This window comes from Canis aureus, chromosome 10 (assembly GCF_053574225.1).
Source record: "Canis aureus isolate CA01 chromosome 10, VMU_Caureus_v.1.0, whole genome shotgun sequence".
NCBI lineage: Eukaryota > Metazoa > Chordata > Mammalia > Carnivora > Canidae > Canis > Canis aureus.
The window spans coordinates 24033170-24048312 of record NC_135620.1 but is presented as its reverse complement, the minus strand read 5'-3'; the positions used below and the strand labels follow the sequence as shown (position 1 = coordinate 24048312).

General features: G+C 45.6%; 1 long non-coding RNA gene across 2 annotated transcripts; it reads right to left on the bottom strand.

Annotated features, from left to right (window-relative positions):
• Window positions 1-532: 532 nt before the first annotated feature.
• On the bottom strand, window positions 533-10037 carry LOC144322108 (uncharacterized). 2 transcript variants are annotated; one of them, XR_013387676.1, is made up of 3 exons: window positions 9927-10037; window positions 7092-7384; window positions 533-6428 (listed from the first exon to the last, which is right to left on the bottom strand). It is a non-coding gene; the product is annotated as an uncharacterized LOC144322108 (long non-coding RNA). The 2 variants fall into 2 exon arrangements; XR_013387675.1 differs by lacking the exon at window positions 9927-10037 and adding an exon at window positions 7857-8362.
• Between the last annotated feature and the right edge of the window lie 5106 nt (window positions 10038-15143).

Below are 15143 nucleotides of genomic sequence, written 5' to 3'. Positions count from 1 at the left end.
GATGCTTCCACTCGGATGCACATATATATATATATATTTTAAGATTTCATTTATTCATTCATGAGAGACACAGAGAGAGAGGCAGAGACCCAGGCAGAGGGAGAAGCAGGCTCCACACAGGGAGCCCAATGTGGGACTCGATCCTGGATCTCCAGGATCAGGCCCTGGGCCAAAGGCGGCGCTAAACCGCCGAGCCACCAGAGCTGCCCTTTTTCTAGGGTTTATTTATTTATTTTTTAAAGATTTTATCGGATGCACATAGATCTTTCATATTCAACATGTCTCAGACTGAATCATTTCACCCAGCCACTCCCCCACTACTTGCTTCTCTTCCTGTGGTTTCTCTCTCCTAGGGTGGTACCACTCTCCCCACACAGTCACCGTTGCTAATAACCTGAGGATCGTTGTTGTCTCACTTCTCAGGTTAAATCTTGGCCCAACTATTTCCTGAATCAGTTCCCTATACTCCTTTCCTCAGGTCATTGCTTCTTGTTTGGATGCATATAACTATCTCCTGAAGGGTCCTTAGGCCTCTACTCTGTTCCCTTCAAATCTGTGCTCCATGGGCAGAGTAACTGATCTACAGTACAAATCTGACCGTAACACTCACTTTCTTTTTTTTTTTTTTTTTTTTTTAAGATTTTATTTATTTATTCATGAGAGACACAAAGAGAGAAGCAGAGACACAGGCGGAGGAAGAAGCAGGCTCCCTGTGGGGAGCCCGATGTGGGACTCTATCCCAGGACTCTGGGATTACAACCTGAGCCAAAGGCAGATGCTCAACCACTGAGTCACCCAGGTGCCCCAACAGTCACTTTCTTAAGCATAGAATTCCCTCTGAGGCCCCCAAGTCCCCACATGACTGGCCCAACTGCCCACTTCAGCCAGTCCCATGCTTCCCTCAATACTACAGCAACACCCAACTTTACTCTTTACATGCTCTGAAGATCCTTGAAGCCACTGGGGTCATAGGTGGGTGCTCTGCCTGGATGCTGCTGGAATATCCTCTGTCTGTGCTCATTACACCCTTCATAAAGCTTTTTGTATGTCTGCCTCCCAGTACCATAAGGGCAAGAGCTAACTCTTTATCTCAGAATCTCAGTGCCTAGGACAGTGCTTATCATACAGCAGGTACTCAATTCATGCTCATGAATGAAGATTCTGAGAAGGTCCCTGTTGAAGGTATGGAAAACACTCATTTAGATATGCTTGCCTTGCTCTGAATGAACATTTCCTTCTCAGGAGAGCCAAAGTGTGTGTGTGTGTGTGTGTGTGTGTGTGTGTGTGTATTTATCTGTGAAATCTGATCCTTTGCCTGAGAGCCTCTCCATCAATTAATCATGATTGGCCATTTGCACAAAACCTCTTCTCCCAAAGCACTTTGCACAGAGGGGGCGAGCTCTCCATCCTGCCAGAGCTGTGGGCTCATTTCCCACCACATGACTGGCCTTGGCAGTAGACTCATACCCATGCCTCTCACTGGAACCCCATAGCATCCCTAGGAGGCAAGCCAGAAAGGAGCATTGCCCCCCCCCCCCCAATTTTTAAAATAAGAAAACTTGTTCATGGGCACTTGGCTGGCTCAGTCAGAAGAGTATGTGACTCTTGGTCTCAGGGTCATGAGCTCAAGCCCCACATTAGGTGTAGAGATTACTAAAAAAATAAACAGGGAAAAAAAGAAAAAGAAAAAAGAAAACTTGTTCATAGGAGGTGAGGTGATGGTCCAAGGGTGCAAAGTGAGTCAGGTATTTGTTCTTTCCTACTGTATCGTGGACAATTCTGCCCTTTGCCCTTTGGGGCTGCTGAAATACTCTGTAGTGCCACAGACCATGAGCTCTGTGGGAAATTGCCTCAGACAGGGAGGATTGAGATATTACCCCTGCCCATCAGTCATAATACATCTTACATGTCAGCTGTTCTCTTAGGTAGGGAACAGGCACCCACCCAAGCTGACTCAAACAATAAAGGAGGACTCAGAATCCAAATGCACAAAGTCATCCTAGGAACTAGACAAGCACTTTGTCTCTTGTGCTGGACCACAAGTCTTTCCTCTCTGTATTTCTTTCTTTTTTTTTTTAAGATTTTATTTATTTATTCATGATAGACATAGAGAAAGAGAGAGGCAGAGACAGAGGCAGAGGGAGAAGCAGGCTCCACGCCAGGAGCGCGACGCGGGACTTGATCCCGGGACTCCAGGACCACGCCCCAGGCCAAAGGCAGGCGCTGAACCGCTGAGCCACCCAGGGATTCCCCGCTCTCTGTATTTCTAATCTGATCCCTTTTCATAAAACCTTAAGCATTGTTTTTACAAGGCCCCAAGTGACTGTCAGCCCTGAGTTGGCCTGGCTCACAACTGCAGGACCCACCACCACAAAAGCAGAGTCAGAGCCTTAGGAGCACTTGGCTGGCTCAGCCCAGGCAATAGTTGTTTCTCCCAGGTTGGCCTTCCAGCTTCCAGCTTCATCACCTGGAACATGGGCGAAGGAGTTGGGCAATCTGGTAGTGGGTAGCAGAGGTAGTGGGTAGAGGAAATCCTAGGAGGGATATAGGTAGGGAGCCAATTACAAGTGGAGGGAACAATTGTGAGATGTTGAGATTGAGTGGGTGTCCTGAGTAACCAACCCACTTAGGTTCTCTCTGCCTTCTGCTGTCTTTGACTAGATACCTCTCAACTCTAAAGATGGAAGTTAAGTTGTAGAAGCTTGACAGGAATGCAAGCAATTCCCGTTCACTGAAACACAGACTGCTTGGTGGAGTACAACTGACTATTGCCTTGTGGGTATTGACCAGTTTCGAATCCATTTCTAAAATCACATCAGCATTCCTTATCTGACTATCTATGGGTAATACTTTGAGTTCTCTTTTGAATTGGTTGTAATATTTTAGTGCTTCTCTCATTAATTGATGAATTAAAATAAATCTTCAACACATGTTAATTTTATATCTGAGGAGAATCATGATTGTATCCACTTTTAAAATGTATCATGGGGGACGCTTGGGTGGCTCAGCGGTTGAGCGTCTGCCTTTGGCTCAGGGCATGATCCTAGGGTTCTGGGATCAAGTCCCACATTGGGTTCCCTGCATGGAGCCTACTTCTCCCTCTGCCTATGTCTCTGCCTCTCTCTCTCTCTCTGTGTCTCTATGAATAAATAAATAAAATCTTAAAAAAAAAAGTATCATGAAGGGGCAGAGTCTGGCTGGCTTGGTGAGGTAGAGTGTGTGGCTCTTGATTTTAAGGTCCTGAGTTTCAGTCCCATGTTAAAAGAATTTCAGTGGAAGTTGTCCTGGCAAAAATTTAAGGGCCATTTTTTTCTTTTTCTTTTTTTATTATTATCTTTATTCTTCTTATTTCTTTATATTTTTAAAAATATTTTTAAATTTATTTACTTAGAGATTGAGAGAGATTGAGCATGAGTAGAAGCAGATTCCTCACTGATCAGGGAGCACAATGTGGGCTCAATCCCAGGACCCCAAGATCATGATCTGAGGTGGAGTCAGACACCTAACCGACTGAGCCGCCTAGGCACCTCTCTATTGTTTGGACTTTTCAGACAATAAAAAAAAATTGCAAACCTAATATATGTTAAATTCTAAAGGAAAATGCAAACTAAATAGTGCAAAATTACATTTTGGCATACTACTACAAGCCAGCCATGGGTAGGCAGAGGTAGTTGTTAGGACATGCTGCCTGCCCCTCAGGGAAGAGCATGAGGTTCAGGCTCCATCCATAGGCCAAAGTGTTCCAGGCACCCACAACAGTCACCTTGTGTCAGGAGCTGCCCAGGTGAGCAGACTTCCTCATTGTTCAATACATGCTGCATCTCCTCCCTCCTGCCCCTTGGCAGCCCAACCCTGGAACACTGATGGCAGCTCATGCCAGAATGGGATTTCTTCCTCCTGCCTTTCCTCCCCTAACAACCTGAGAGGTATCCTGCCCTCCCTAGCTTACAGCTGAAAGGGAGAATCACTGCCAAATCTCTGCTTCCACAACAATGCACTTCTGAGAAGAGGACATAGAATTTCTGTCAACTGAATCCTGTTTTCCTCCTGACTTACATGATGGTCTAGATATGCTCTGGCTTCCATTGCTGTGGGTGGTTCATCCACTGTCAATGGTCCCAACACTTCATATTTTTCTATCTTCATGAAACCAACCTATAAACTGGGATTTATTTAAGTACAATCTCTGGGATGTCTGAGTGGCTCAGCGGTTTAGTGTCTGTCTTCGGCCCAGGGAGTGATGCTGGAGTCCTGGGATGGAGTCCCACATCAGGCTCCCTGCATGGAGCCTGCTTCTCCCTCTGCCTGTGTCTCTGCCCCCCTCTCTGTGTGTCTCTCATGAATAAATAAATAAAATCTTTTTTTTTAAAGTAAAATCTCTTATAAAAGCAAAACCTTCCTTCTAGGAATCCTTCTGTCAATCAAACCTGGACATTTGTCTCTGCTGTTTTCTAAGCATATATGTATGGTAGGGGAGACAATATCCACAGGCAGTGGGACCATGTCTCAACCCCAGGAGGCCCCCTGACCTTTGGCATAAGTACCTGTAGTCCCTTGCATTTATCACATCAGCACAGGAGTGCTTCCTTAATGAACTCTGGCCTAGAAGGACCAAGGACAAAGGAAGGCATGAGCCCTGTGCCTCCCATTACTTGCTGGACACTCAACTGGCCTGACAAGGGCTGGCCTTTCTCACTTTTACCCACTAAGCATGAAGCCACAGCCACCCCTGAATCCAGGGTAGTATGCTCCAGGTGCTCCAGAAAGCTTCCCAAGGAGCTTACCACTGTTGTACAGAGGGAGTCTTACCTTTATTGCCTCTACTTGAGAATGTTTGAGCCTGGACTCCCAGTGTTGTCTGACTACATCCCTTTCTCCCTTAAGTCCTTCAGTGGCTCCCTATTGCTTGCATGATCAAGTCTAAGCTTGGCTTTTTTTTTTTTTTTAAGATTTATTTATTTATTCATCACACACACACACACACACACACACACACAGAGGCAGAGACATAGGCAGAGGGAGAAGCAGGTTTCCTGCAAGGAGCCTGATGTGGGACTCGATCCCAGGACTCTGGGAACACGACCTGAGCCAAAGGCAGATGCTCAACCACTGTGCCACCCAGGCATCCCTAAGCTTGGCCTTCAAGTCCCTTGCTTCCCAATATGGCTCCAACTATATTTCTGGCATCCTCTCCCTATACCATGTACTTAAATGTCCAACCCCTCATTCACTTCATGCATACTAGAGTCCAACTTTCATTTAAGTCTAAAGGTAGTTTCCAAGTTCTCTTAGCTGCTCAGAATGCCTCATTTCCATGACAGCCTCTCTCTTATTAATTGATGTCATCAGAATTGCATTACTATAGCTGCAGACGAAAGCATGCTAGTGCCTGTTCTAATGCAGTGCCTTATTCTGGTGTTCACATCACCTCCATGGCTGCACCTGGGTGAACATCACACAGACCACTTTTCAGAATGGCTCTCTCCACAGGAGCAGCTGCAGATTCCTCCCATCTCCTAAAAGCTCACTGCTGTGGAGCTGAGGCAGTTGTATTAGGACACATCACAGCATCTCGCTGCCAAAGTGACAGCTACAATTATGTTTTGGCTGACAGCTGGAGATGAGAGAATGTACAAACAGCCAAAACCACATGAGCCTTCATGAGTCAGCAGTTTGTAATGCATGTCCAGCTGGTAGGTGAGGTGGGGAACCTGCTGGCTACAGACCTCACATTATTGCCAGGAACCCTCAGGAGAGATCCTCTACTAGATGGTGATAGTTAATGCCTTCAAGGGCTACCCCAGGACCCAGAAGGGCAAGAGAGTAGGGTGATCAAGCACAGGTATAGTCTAACCTCAAGGGATAGGCACCTGATTCCCAGGCAAGGGAGGGAGCAGGCAGTGCAAGGGGACAAACTTCCCAGTGGTGAAATCATTCTTGCTAAGCTGGCTGATGAGAGGTATATTCATAATGGGTAGAGGGTTCCTGTCGAGACATCAAGGGTACCACCTCCATAAAGGAGCCTCAGTGCCTTATAGGAGTGGGGTCAGGAGAGGGGCCAAGACACCATAGCAAAACCCAACACGGCAGCAGGGGCTGCAGCTTCCACATGCTGGGCACTCTGCTGACCCCTCTGCATACATTTCTTCTTTTCATCTTCCTCACAATCCAGTGAGGTAGGTTCTGTTACTATCTCCATCTTCCCAGTGAGGAAACTGAGTCTTGGTGGAATGTGATGGAGGCCAAGTAGCCAGCAATTATGGAGATGGAATTTGAGCTCAAACCGTCTGGCTCCAGAGATTGCCTGGTTTATGCCTCATTATCCTGGTTGGGTCCTTTCAATTCTGTCTTGGTTGCAGGAAGCTGAGATCCCTGGCGCATTCCACGCATAGGGTGAGTTGAGTTAGGGCCTCCAAGTAGACTTTGGCCTGAAAGCCAAGACATTACCAAAGGAAAATAACAACAGCTATTTCAGGCAACAGGTGCTGGGCTATGAAATTGGGGGAAAAAATAAAAAAGCTACCAGGATTTCCTCATTGTACCTTTTTGTACGTCCTGCGGAACAAGCATCATCAGGAAGCTGCTCCATGAGAGTGCTGCCTCTAGAGACAGAGGGCAGGAGCAGGAAGTGTCCTTTCTTTCTGCCCCCACAAGCCCTCTGGGGCAGCACCACAGGTGGCCTCCAGAGGCCAGGGCTTGGCTCTGACTCAGCCTGACCTGGGTTCTGGCCAAGGCCTCTGGGAAGGGTGGGCTCAGGCTCTTGGTATCCTCCAGGGAGTGCTGCTGCCCTTCTCAGGCCCCTGGTTGGAGCAGAACCCACCTATCCTCACTTTCTGTCCACACACATGCAGACAGGGAGGCCGCAGGCTAGCAACTCTGTTCAACAAGCTTCCAAATGGGGCGTCTGAAAGGCGAGTGGGGCTGGGGCACAGAAATGTTTGTATTTCATGTGGCTGCTGCCCATGAATCACCAATTGCATTTTGTGCTCTCAGCTCTGCGAAGGCATCATTTCCAGCAGCCTCACACCAAGCTGGCGAGCTGGCGGCCAGAGCCTCTTAGTGTGGCTATAAATAGCAGATCATCAACTCACCTCTTGTGAGCTCAGCACAGGCTCCTCAGTTCACCGTGTGTCTTCCTGCTGCCTGCATGTCAACGTCACTCAGATTTCCCAGGTGAGGCCTGGCTGAGAGACTCAGGGTATGCTCTGGGGGTGGGGAGTGGGGGTGCAGGGTTTGGGTTTCCAGAGCTGATTGGGGTGACAGTGAGGGCAATGGCAGGCTTTTGAAGAGCTTGACATTTCGGGCGTCATAATTATAATCTCCCGTCTCTGAGCTCCTCTCCAATTAAATACAGCACCAAGGGACTGTCATTTCTTTAGGAGTCCTAGAAATAAAAAGCAAAGGACTCATCAAAAACACACCCAGAGAATGCCACCTGAAATGGGTAACAACAAACTAAAGGTTTCATGCCTTCCTGAGGACTTGTTCCCTAACACTGAATGAAATACTTTATGGCTCTCTGGCTGCTGGAGTGAGACACACTGAATGAAAGGCTTGATGACTCCCTGGCTTGAGAAGTGAGCTTACATATTTTAGTATTACTCCCAGCTTCACAGAATGCTCCCTGTGTGCCAGGCTCTGTGCCCAGCCTCTGCAGGCAGCATCTCATCAAGTCATCCCAATAGCCATACTGCTAGCATCTTGCCTTTCTGCCGCTGAAGAGGCTGGGGCTTCTGCAGTCAAGTGAATGGGGCTGCTGGCTTCCAGAACCCAATCTCTGAACCACCATGCTTTCTGACTTCTGCAGGAGAGGACTGTCGGGGTATCTAAATGTACCCATGTGTGTGTCCACATACTTGGGTGACCAGCAGGATGTGAACTGTAGTCTCCTTTCCCCAACTCCGTGCATTCCATGACTTTAAGTAGGAGCCAGATGCTCAAGTCCCAGGCTCCTTTGGCACTTGAATGTCCCCTAGCACCATCTTCTTCTAAATCTGATCTTCTTCTAGCTCTCTTGTAGGGAAGGCACCAGCCTCCACTTGGCTCTCCAAGCCCAGTTCGATGGTCTTCCTCATGTCTCCTTCCCCTTAAGCCCTGAAACAGGCAGGGCTCAGGTGGGACTCCCTCCTCACCTTCCCCTCCCTAGGGGGAAGCCTCCCTCCAAACTGTTTCCTCCTCTGCCTCCCCACTTTGAGGCCGGTCTCCTTTATTGGTTTGTCACAATAGCTCAGGGCTCCACCCAGGGAATGTCTTAAGAACACAGATTCTTATTCCCTCCCTCCCTTGGTTCAGACCACCTGAAACCAAATCTCAGGGTAGAGGCCCAGATCTGAATTTTTTTAAAAAGCTCTTCCAGTGATTATGCAGCCAGGGTTAAGAACCACTTTGTCTAACTGGCTGCCTAGATGCTAGCCTCTTCCTGTTCTGAATCCTCCCAACCACAGCTATCAGTTTAATTTTTTTTAATGAAATCATGGATATGACAGCATTTATTCACTATAAAGAGTGATATCAGGCCACAGTATTATTACAACTTAAGGGTTTTCTTTTCTCTTTTTGCTGCACAAAACAAACTAAATGTTACTTTAATTTTCTTTTCTTTTTTCACTTAAATTTTTTTAAAGCATCCTGGGAGTTTATCTCATGTTACTCTCCTGCTAAAGATCCTTGAGTAGCTCATCCTGCCTACAGGAAAGTATGAAGTCCTTAGTGTGGTATTCAAGGTCCTCTCCATCCTGGTCCTTTCATTCTCCTGTAAACCCTATACTCCACCTACAGAGCTACCTCCCCCTGTGACAGCCTCCTGGCTCTGCTCTCTCCCCTTTGCTTATCTGGACTTAGTGTCAGCTGGGCACAGCAGAACACACCGAAACAACAGTGATCCCTCCTTAAGACTTTGAGCCCTCCAGTAAAAGGAATAAGGAATTATTGCTAAAATGCCCCTCTCAATTCAAGAGCCACGTGTGCGGCTCTCAATGAAGAGAGTTTTGTGTGGCCTGTAGATGAAAGGAGATCCGCCAGCAGATACAACACAATAGCAGTCATGTGTAAACACAGAGAGCAGGGAGCGGTGGGGCTCGTGATTAATTCCAAGGAGAAGGTATTCAGCTTTCTTGCTTTTACTCAAGCTCGGGAGACAGAACAGGTCTGGTAAAGCACTGGGGCCAGGGTCATGTCTCAAAATACCTCTCATGCTTTTTGTCCCCTAGTCCTAGACAAAAGCAGAGGGCCACATTTGGATCTTGTTCAAAAGGTCAAGAGTGTTTTACTAATATGATTAGTGTATGTGTGTGTGTGTGTGTGTGTGTGTGTGTGTGTTTGGACTTTGAAATCCTTTTCCTATAAAGAATGACCTACCTCCAAGTAAAATAAAAAGTGATTGTGTTGACTGACAGCAAGTGTTATTTCAGAACGGGGTCTGGAAATTGTTCTCCTCAAGTACTTCAGAGTGAAAATGAACCTGAAAGAACTTCTGGGTAAATGAGGCAAAAGAGCCTCTTAGGAATCTCCATCTGCTCCCTCCCAAAACTCTGCTGAAAACACCTACAAAGGAGTAAAAAGAGTTGCAAATGCACAAGGTCCATGAGAACAGGCGAGGAGACAGCAGCAGACAAAGGATGGTGCACATTTTTGGAAGGTGGGAAGCAGAGGAAGGAGTAGTGAGTCACACAGCAGCAGGGGGAGGCTGAAGGCCTGATTCTTGCACATTGGCTCTGGGGGACCGCCAGGGCAGAGCTGCAGGTGGGAGGGTTGCTGAAGGCTGTGAGAGAGCACAGTTCCGGGGGCATTGGGGTCCCACACCTTGCCCATTCCTATAGGTCATCTGAGGTGCTCACTGGGGAGGGTGGGCATAAAGTGCAGAAACTGTAAAGAACAGACAAAAAATCTAGATGCTAAAAGGTCAAATCCCAGCTCCTTTTCCTCACCTTGTTTTCAGAAAACCTGTGGGTCCAGGACAACCCTTATCCCCAGGACAGAGACTACAGAATGCTTTTCTGTAGCAGCTGAGCAAAGTCAAGGGAGAGACCTACACATAAAGACACGATATGGATACAAACTGTCAATGGAAGAGCCAGGTCATGACCATCTATCCTCTACAGGGAAGTCCACTGTTCAACAAGTTCCACCCAAACATGCAGACCAGCAAATCATTGCTTCAAAGCATAAATCTTTTTTTTTTTTTAATTTTTTTTTATTTATTTATGATAGTCACACACACAGAGAGAGAGAGAGAGAGAGGCACAGAGACACAGGCAGAGGGAGAAGCAGGCTCCACGCACCAGGAGCCCGATATGGGATTCGATCCCGGGTCTCCAGGATCGCGCCCTGGGCCAAAGGCAGGCGCTAAACCACTGTGCCACCCAGGGATCCCTCAAAGCATAAATCTTAGATATTATCAGACAGCCAAGATCCCCAGACATTTAAGGAAAGTGTCAGACATGAGAAACAGGTATGTGGGGTGGTGAGGAAAGGAAGAATGTCTAGGTTGAGGGAGAAGAAAGCTTTAAAAATGCTATAAAATCATCAGGGACAAAAAATAAGATTTCTATTTCAAGATTTATCATCCATGAAATGTCAGAATACCAAGGATAAACAAAAGACCCTAAAAGGACCTAGAGAGGGAAAACAGGTCAATTGAGAGGATCCGGAATCAGAATGGCACCAGACTTCTCAACAGCAACACTGGCAGCCGGGAGATAATGGAGTGAGGCCTTTAGAACTCTAAGTGAGACTTATTTACAGCTTAGAAATCTAAACCCAAACCATTAATTAAGGGAAATGGTAGAAAAAGAGATGCTTTCAGACACAAAAGCTCACAAATAATGGGCCTCTCATGCTCCCTTTCTCAGGAAGCTCTCTACCCAAGCAAAAGAATAATTCAAGGAGAAGGGGTGCCTGGGTGGCTCAGTCAGTTGAGCATCTGTCTGATTCTTGATTTTGGCTCAGGTCATGATCTTAGAGTCATGGGGTCAAGCCCTGCTTTAGGCTCTGTGCTCAGCGGGGAGTCTGCTTGTCTTCTCCCTCTGCTCCTTCCTCTGCTTGTGCCACACACACACTCTATCTCTAAAATTAAACAAACAAACAAAACTTAAAAAAAGGGGAGGAATCCAAGGATGAGGACAACATGCCCAGAAGAGACCAAAGGGATGCCCAGGGTGATGCTGAGGAAAGCCTTGATGACAGTGGGATGGAAGACCCAGGGGCAAGAGCTCCCCTCTGAGCCAGAGGATAGAGAGCTTCAGGTGAGAGATGGCCAGATCACCTGATAGGTATCCCCAGGTAGAAAATTATGTTGAGGGGCTATCAGACAGTTGTAAGAATTAGTAATAAGTTTATATATAAAAAAAAAACTGAGTAGGGACGCCTGCGTGGCTCAATGGTGAGTGCCTTCGATTCAGGTCATGATCCTGGGGTCCTGGGATTGAGTTCCGCATCAGGCTCCCTGCAGGGAGTCTGCTTCTTCCTCTGTCTCTCTTTATGTGTCGCTCATGAATAAATAATAAATAAATAAAATCTTTTAAAAAAACGAGTAAATAAAAAACATGAAGCAATTACTACCTACAAAAAAAAATCCATGAGGGATCCCTGGGTGGCGCAGCGGTTTGGCGCCTGCCTTTGGCCCAGGGCGCGATCCTGGAGACCCGGGATCGAATCCCACATCGGGCTCCCGGTGCATGGAGCCTGCTTCTCCCTCTGCCTGTGTCTCTGCCTCTCTCTCTCTCTCTCTCTCTCTGTTTTTTTTTAATTTTTTTTTTAAATTTATTTATGATAGTCATACAGAGAGAGAGAGAGCTTGCTCTCAGGGATCCCCCTGTTTAACAAATTCTTATAGATATGCCTTATCTGGTCTACAGTGTCCTAACTGAAGAGTTTCATTCTCAAAAGAGGATTTTTTTTTAAGATTTTATTTATTTATCCATGAGAGACACACTGAGAGGCAGAGACATAGGAAGAGGGAGAAGAAGCAGGCTCCATGGAGAGAGACTGATGTGGGACTCGATCCAGGGACCCTGGAATCACGCCCTGAGCCAAAGGCAGACGCTCAACCGCTGCGCCACCCAGGCGTCCCAAGAGGATTTTTTTCTTGAACTGTCGGGAGATTGTCTACCACCACTGACTAATTAATGGTAGGAATGATGTAATCATTTTCTTCTTTTTGTGCTGGGGAAAGTGGTCTTTGGAGTTAACAGAAGTAACGCTGAGGATATGAGTCCTCCAGAAGCAAAAATCATCTCTGGGATATGCAAATATATAATTTGGAAATACATAGATGTATATAGAGAATCAGCTACAATCCAGATATTTTAAAATGAGGAAGAACACAAATATGAAGTATTTCTGTTGTTTTGCTATTATTTCTTATGTGAGTAGATGTCAAGGGTGGCCAGGCAGGCAAGAGTTTTCCAAAATCTGATTGGGATCAAGGTGATTACTTACAGGGTCCTTTTCCACAAAACTAGTGTGAGAATAACTAAAGAGTTTGCTTTGCTAAGGCATTTTTAAGATTTTCTAAAAACAAATAGCTTTGGCCATGTGTTTTTAAACCGTAAAATCATTAATTATGTATCTCATTCAAAATTAATTTATTATAGATGTGAGATGACTGAAAGCTCAGTTCAACCCAAGGAAGTTATTTTGTATTTTTCAGACAACTATAATTGTTTAAAGTTTTTCTATTTAAAGATAACGTCTGACTTCATATAGCTCTAAATCTTTGGCCCTATGCCTTCCTTGAACAGCAAAGAATGAGCTATCTTCTACAAAATAGCCCTTCAAAGATCTGAAGACAGTCCTAGGGCCTATCCAATTATGTCCTCTGCTGCCCTGCCACCTGGTCTCCAGCTCCCCTCTGCCATCTCCTCCCTCAAGAGCACAAAGTTCATCAATGTGTGCTTGCAAAAAGGCCCTCAAACTGAACTCCTGGTATGGCCTGAGGCGTACAAAATAGGAAGAGCTGTAACTTTCTGTGATCTGAATGCTGAACATTCATTTGGTTAGGTAAAAGCAGCCACTAGATTGCTGTTTTAAGAACATCAACTTCATGGTTTCTGGCAGGGAGACTTGTCTAATTCAATAGAAAAAAACCTTAAGCTTACATTTACAACAGATTAAAATATTCATGCATTTGGATACAGAAACACCAACTTTTATGAATATAAATAATGGATTAACAGAAAAACTTTTGCACAACAGAAGCTAACCTGATTTTTATGTCCCTACCTTGCAGTTACCTTTGCACAGTAACTTCCTGCACTAGGAAGCCTTTGGGGAATGTAATTTCCACTGCCTTGTGATGTTAATTTGAGGCAATTATCATAAGTAGACTAAAAAAAGTTTTGCATATTATTTGTTCTTGTGGGGGCCCAGGGCTGTTGGCGAGTCAGGATACAGGAGAGACCATGGGAGAGGAATATTCAGAATTTAGAAATGTCTTTAATAGCAGTGGATCATAAGGTTTCAAAGCTTTTAATGTTTCCCAAGCTTTGGCTGGTAAAATCTTCCTCTGCAGATGCTGGAAAGCCAGCTTGAAGGGTTCTGAGAACTCTCTGCACTTGATATTTTTAATGCACTTGCATTTTCAGGTTTTCCAAGGCAGGATGGGCAAGAATAAAACTGCTTCTCTAGTCCATTTAGCTGTTTTAGAATAGTTCTGTCAGGTATAGAGGGGAAAATATTACCTATTTTCCAGGTAGGAGTGCTTCCAGGATCACTATGAATTTGGGTTACTTGCTGAGCTTATCAGTGATGGGAAGAAATAGGAAACCCTGGCATCCATGGTTCAGTGCACTCATCTGACCACCCTCTAGGAGACTTCCTTGAGCCATTTCCAGGGGCATTTCCACCTGTTGGACTGGCCCACCTTTTCAAGACCAAAATCCGAAGAGCTTATTGTGCTCTTACTATTAAGTGACTTTCTGTTTTTCCAGACACCTGTCCCTATATTAGGGCATCTAGGCTGGGGGCTTCTGTGTATCAGTCTCAAAGCAGGAGGCTGCAAAGAGAAGGAATATTTTGCTCAGGAGAGTCTAGGAACTCAAGAAATGTGAGAGCAGTGATTGCACTAACTATTCACTAGCTTTATTTATTTATTTACTTTTAAAGATTTTACCTATCCATTTATTTGAGAGGGTGGGGAAAGAAGCAGAAGGAGAGGGAGAAGCAGACTTCCCGCTGAGCCTGTTGTGAGGCTCTGATCCTCAACCTGGAGATAAATGACCTGAGCTGAAATGAAGAGTTGATGCTCAACCAACTGAGCCACCCAGCCATCTCTACCCACTAGCTTTAAAAAGGAAGTCCACAACTGGTACAAACGTTCTAGAGGGTACTTTGGCAAAACACAGTAAAAGCTTCAGAAGTGTGCCTGCTCTTTTAAATCAGGAATGTCACTTCTACAAGTTTATCAGAAGGATATGCAGACAAATAAATCTAATGTCCTTAAAAGTTCAGTTGAGGGATGCCTGGGTGGCTCAGCGGTTGAGCATCTGACTTTGGCTCAGGGTGTATTCCTGTGGTCTCAGGATAGAGTCCCACCCACGTTGGGCTCCCTGCATGGAGCCTGCTTCTCCCTCTGCCTCTGTCTCTGCCTCTCCCTCTCTCTCTGTGTCTCTCCTGAATAAATAAATAAAATCTTAAAAAAAGAAAAAGGAGAAGGTCCCATTTCAGAAGGAACACGGAAGTGTCTTGGCTCTGAACTGTCACACTCAATCAACAAGGATAACAACACTCAATAAGGATAATAACAAACCCACCAACTGCTTATTTGGTGAAATCAGGACGCAACTTTCAAAGTGTTAAGAGTTGTTGGAGATGAAAAAAAAAAGGGTTGTTGGAGATGAAAAAAGGCAGAATAGCTGGTGAAAAACCTTGAGGGAGGAGGGGATCTAGGGCCTTAGAGAGTTCAGAAATCTCCAGCAATTATTCCCTTTCAGAAAGAGAGGATCCTACCCGAAGGGAACTACAAGAACCAGGCCCAAACTGAACAAAGTGAGATTGCTGGGGATGGTGGGAAGTCTTGGAAAGCAGTGAAGGGGGTTATAAAAAAACTTTAAAAAGGGCTCTTAGAAACAAAGGCTGTAAAAAATTCTGAGAGAAAGACGAACAGAGAAGCTCTCCTCAACCAAACTCTGAAATCACAGAAGCCT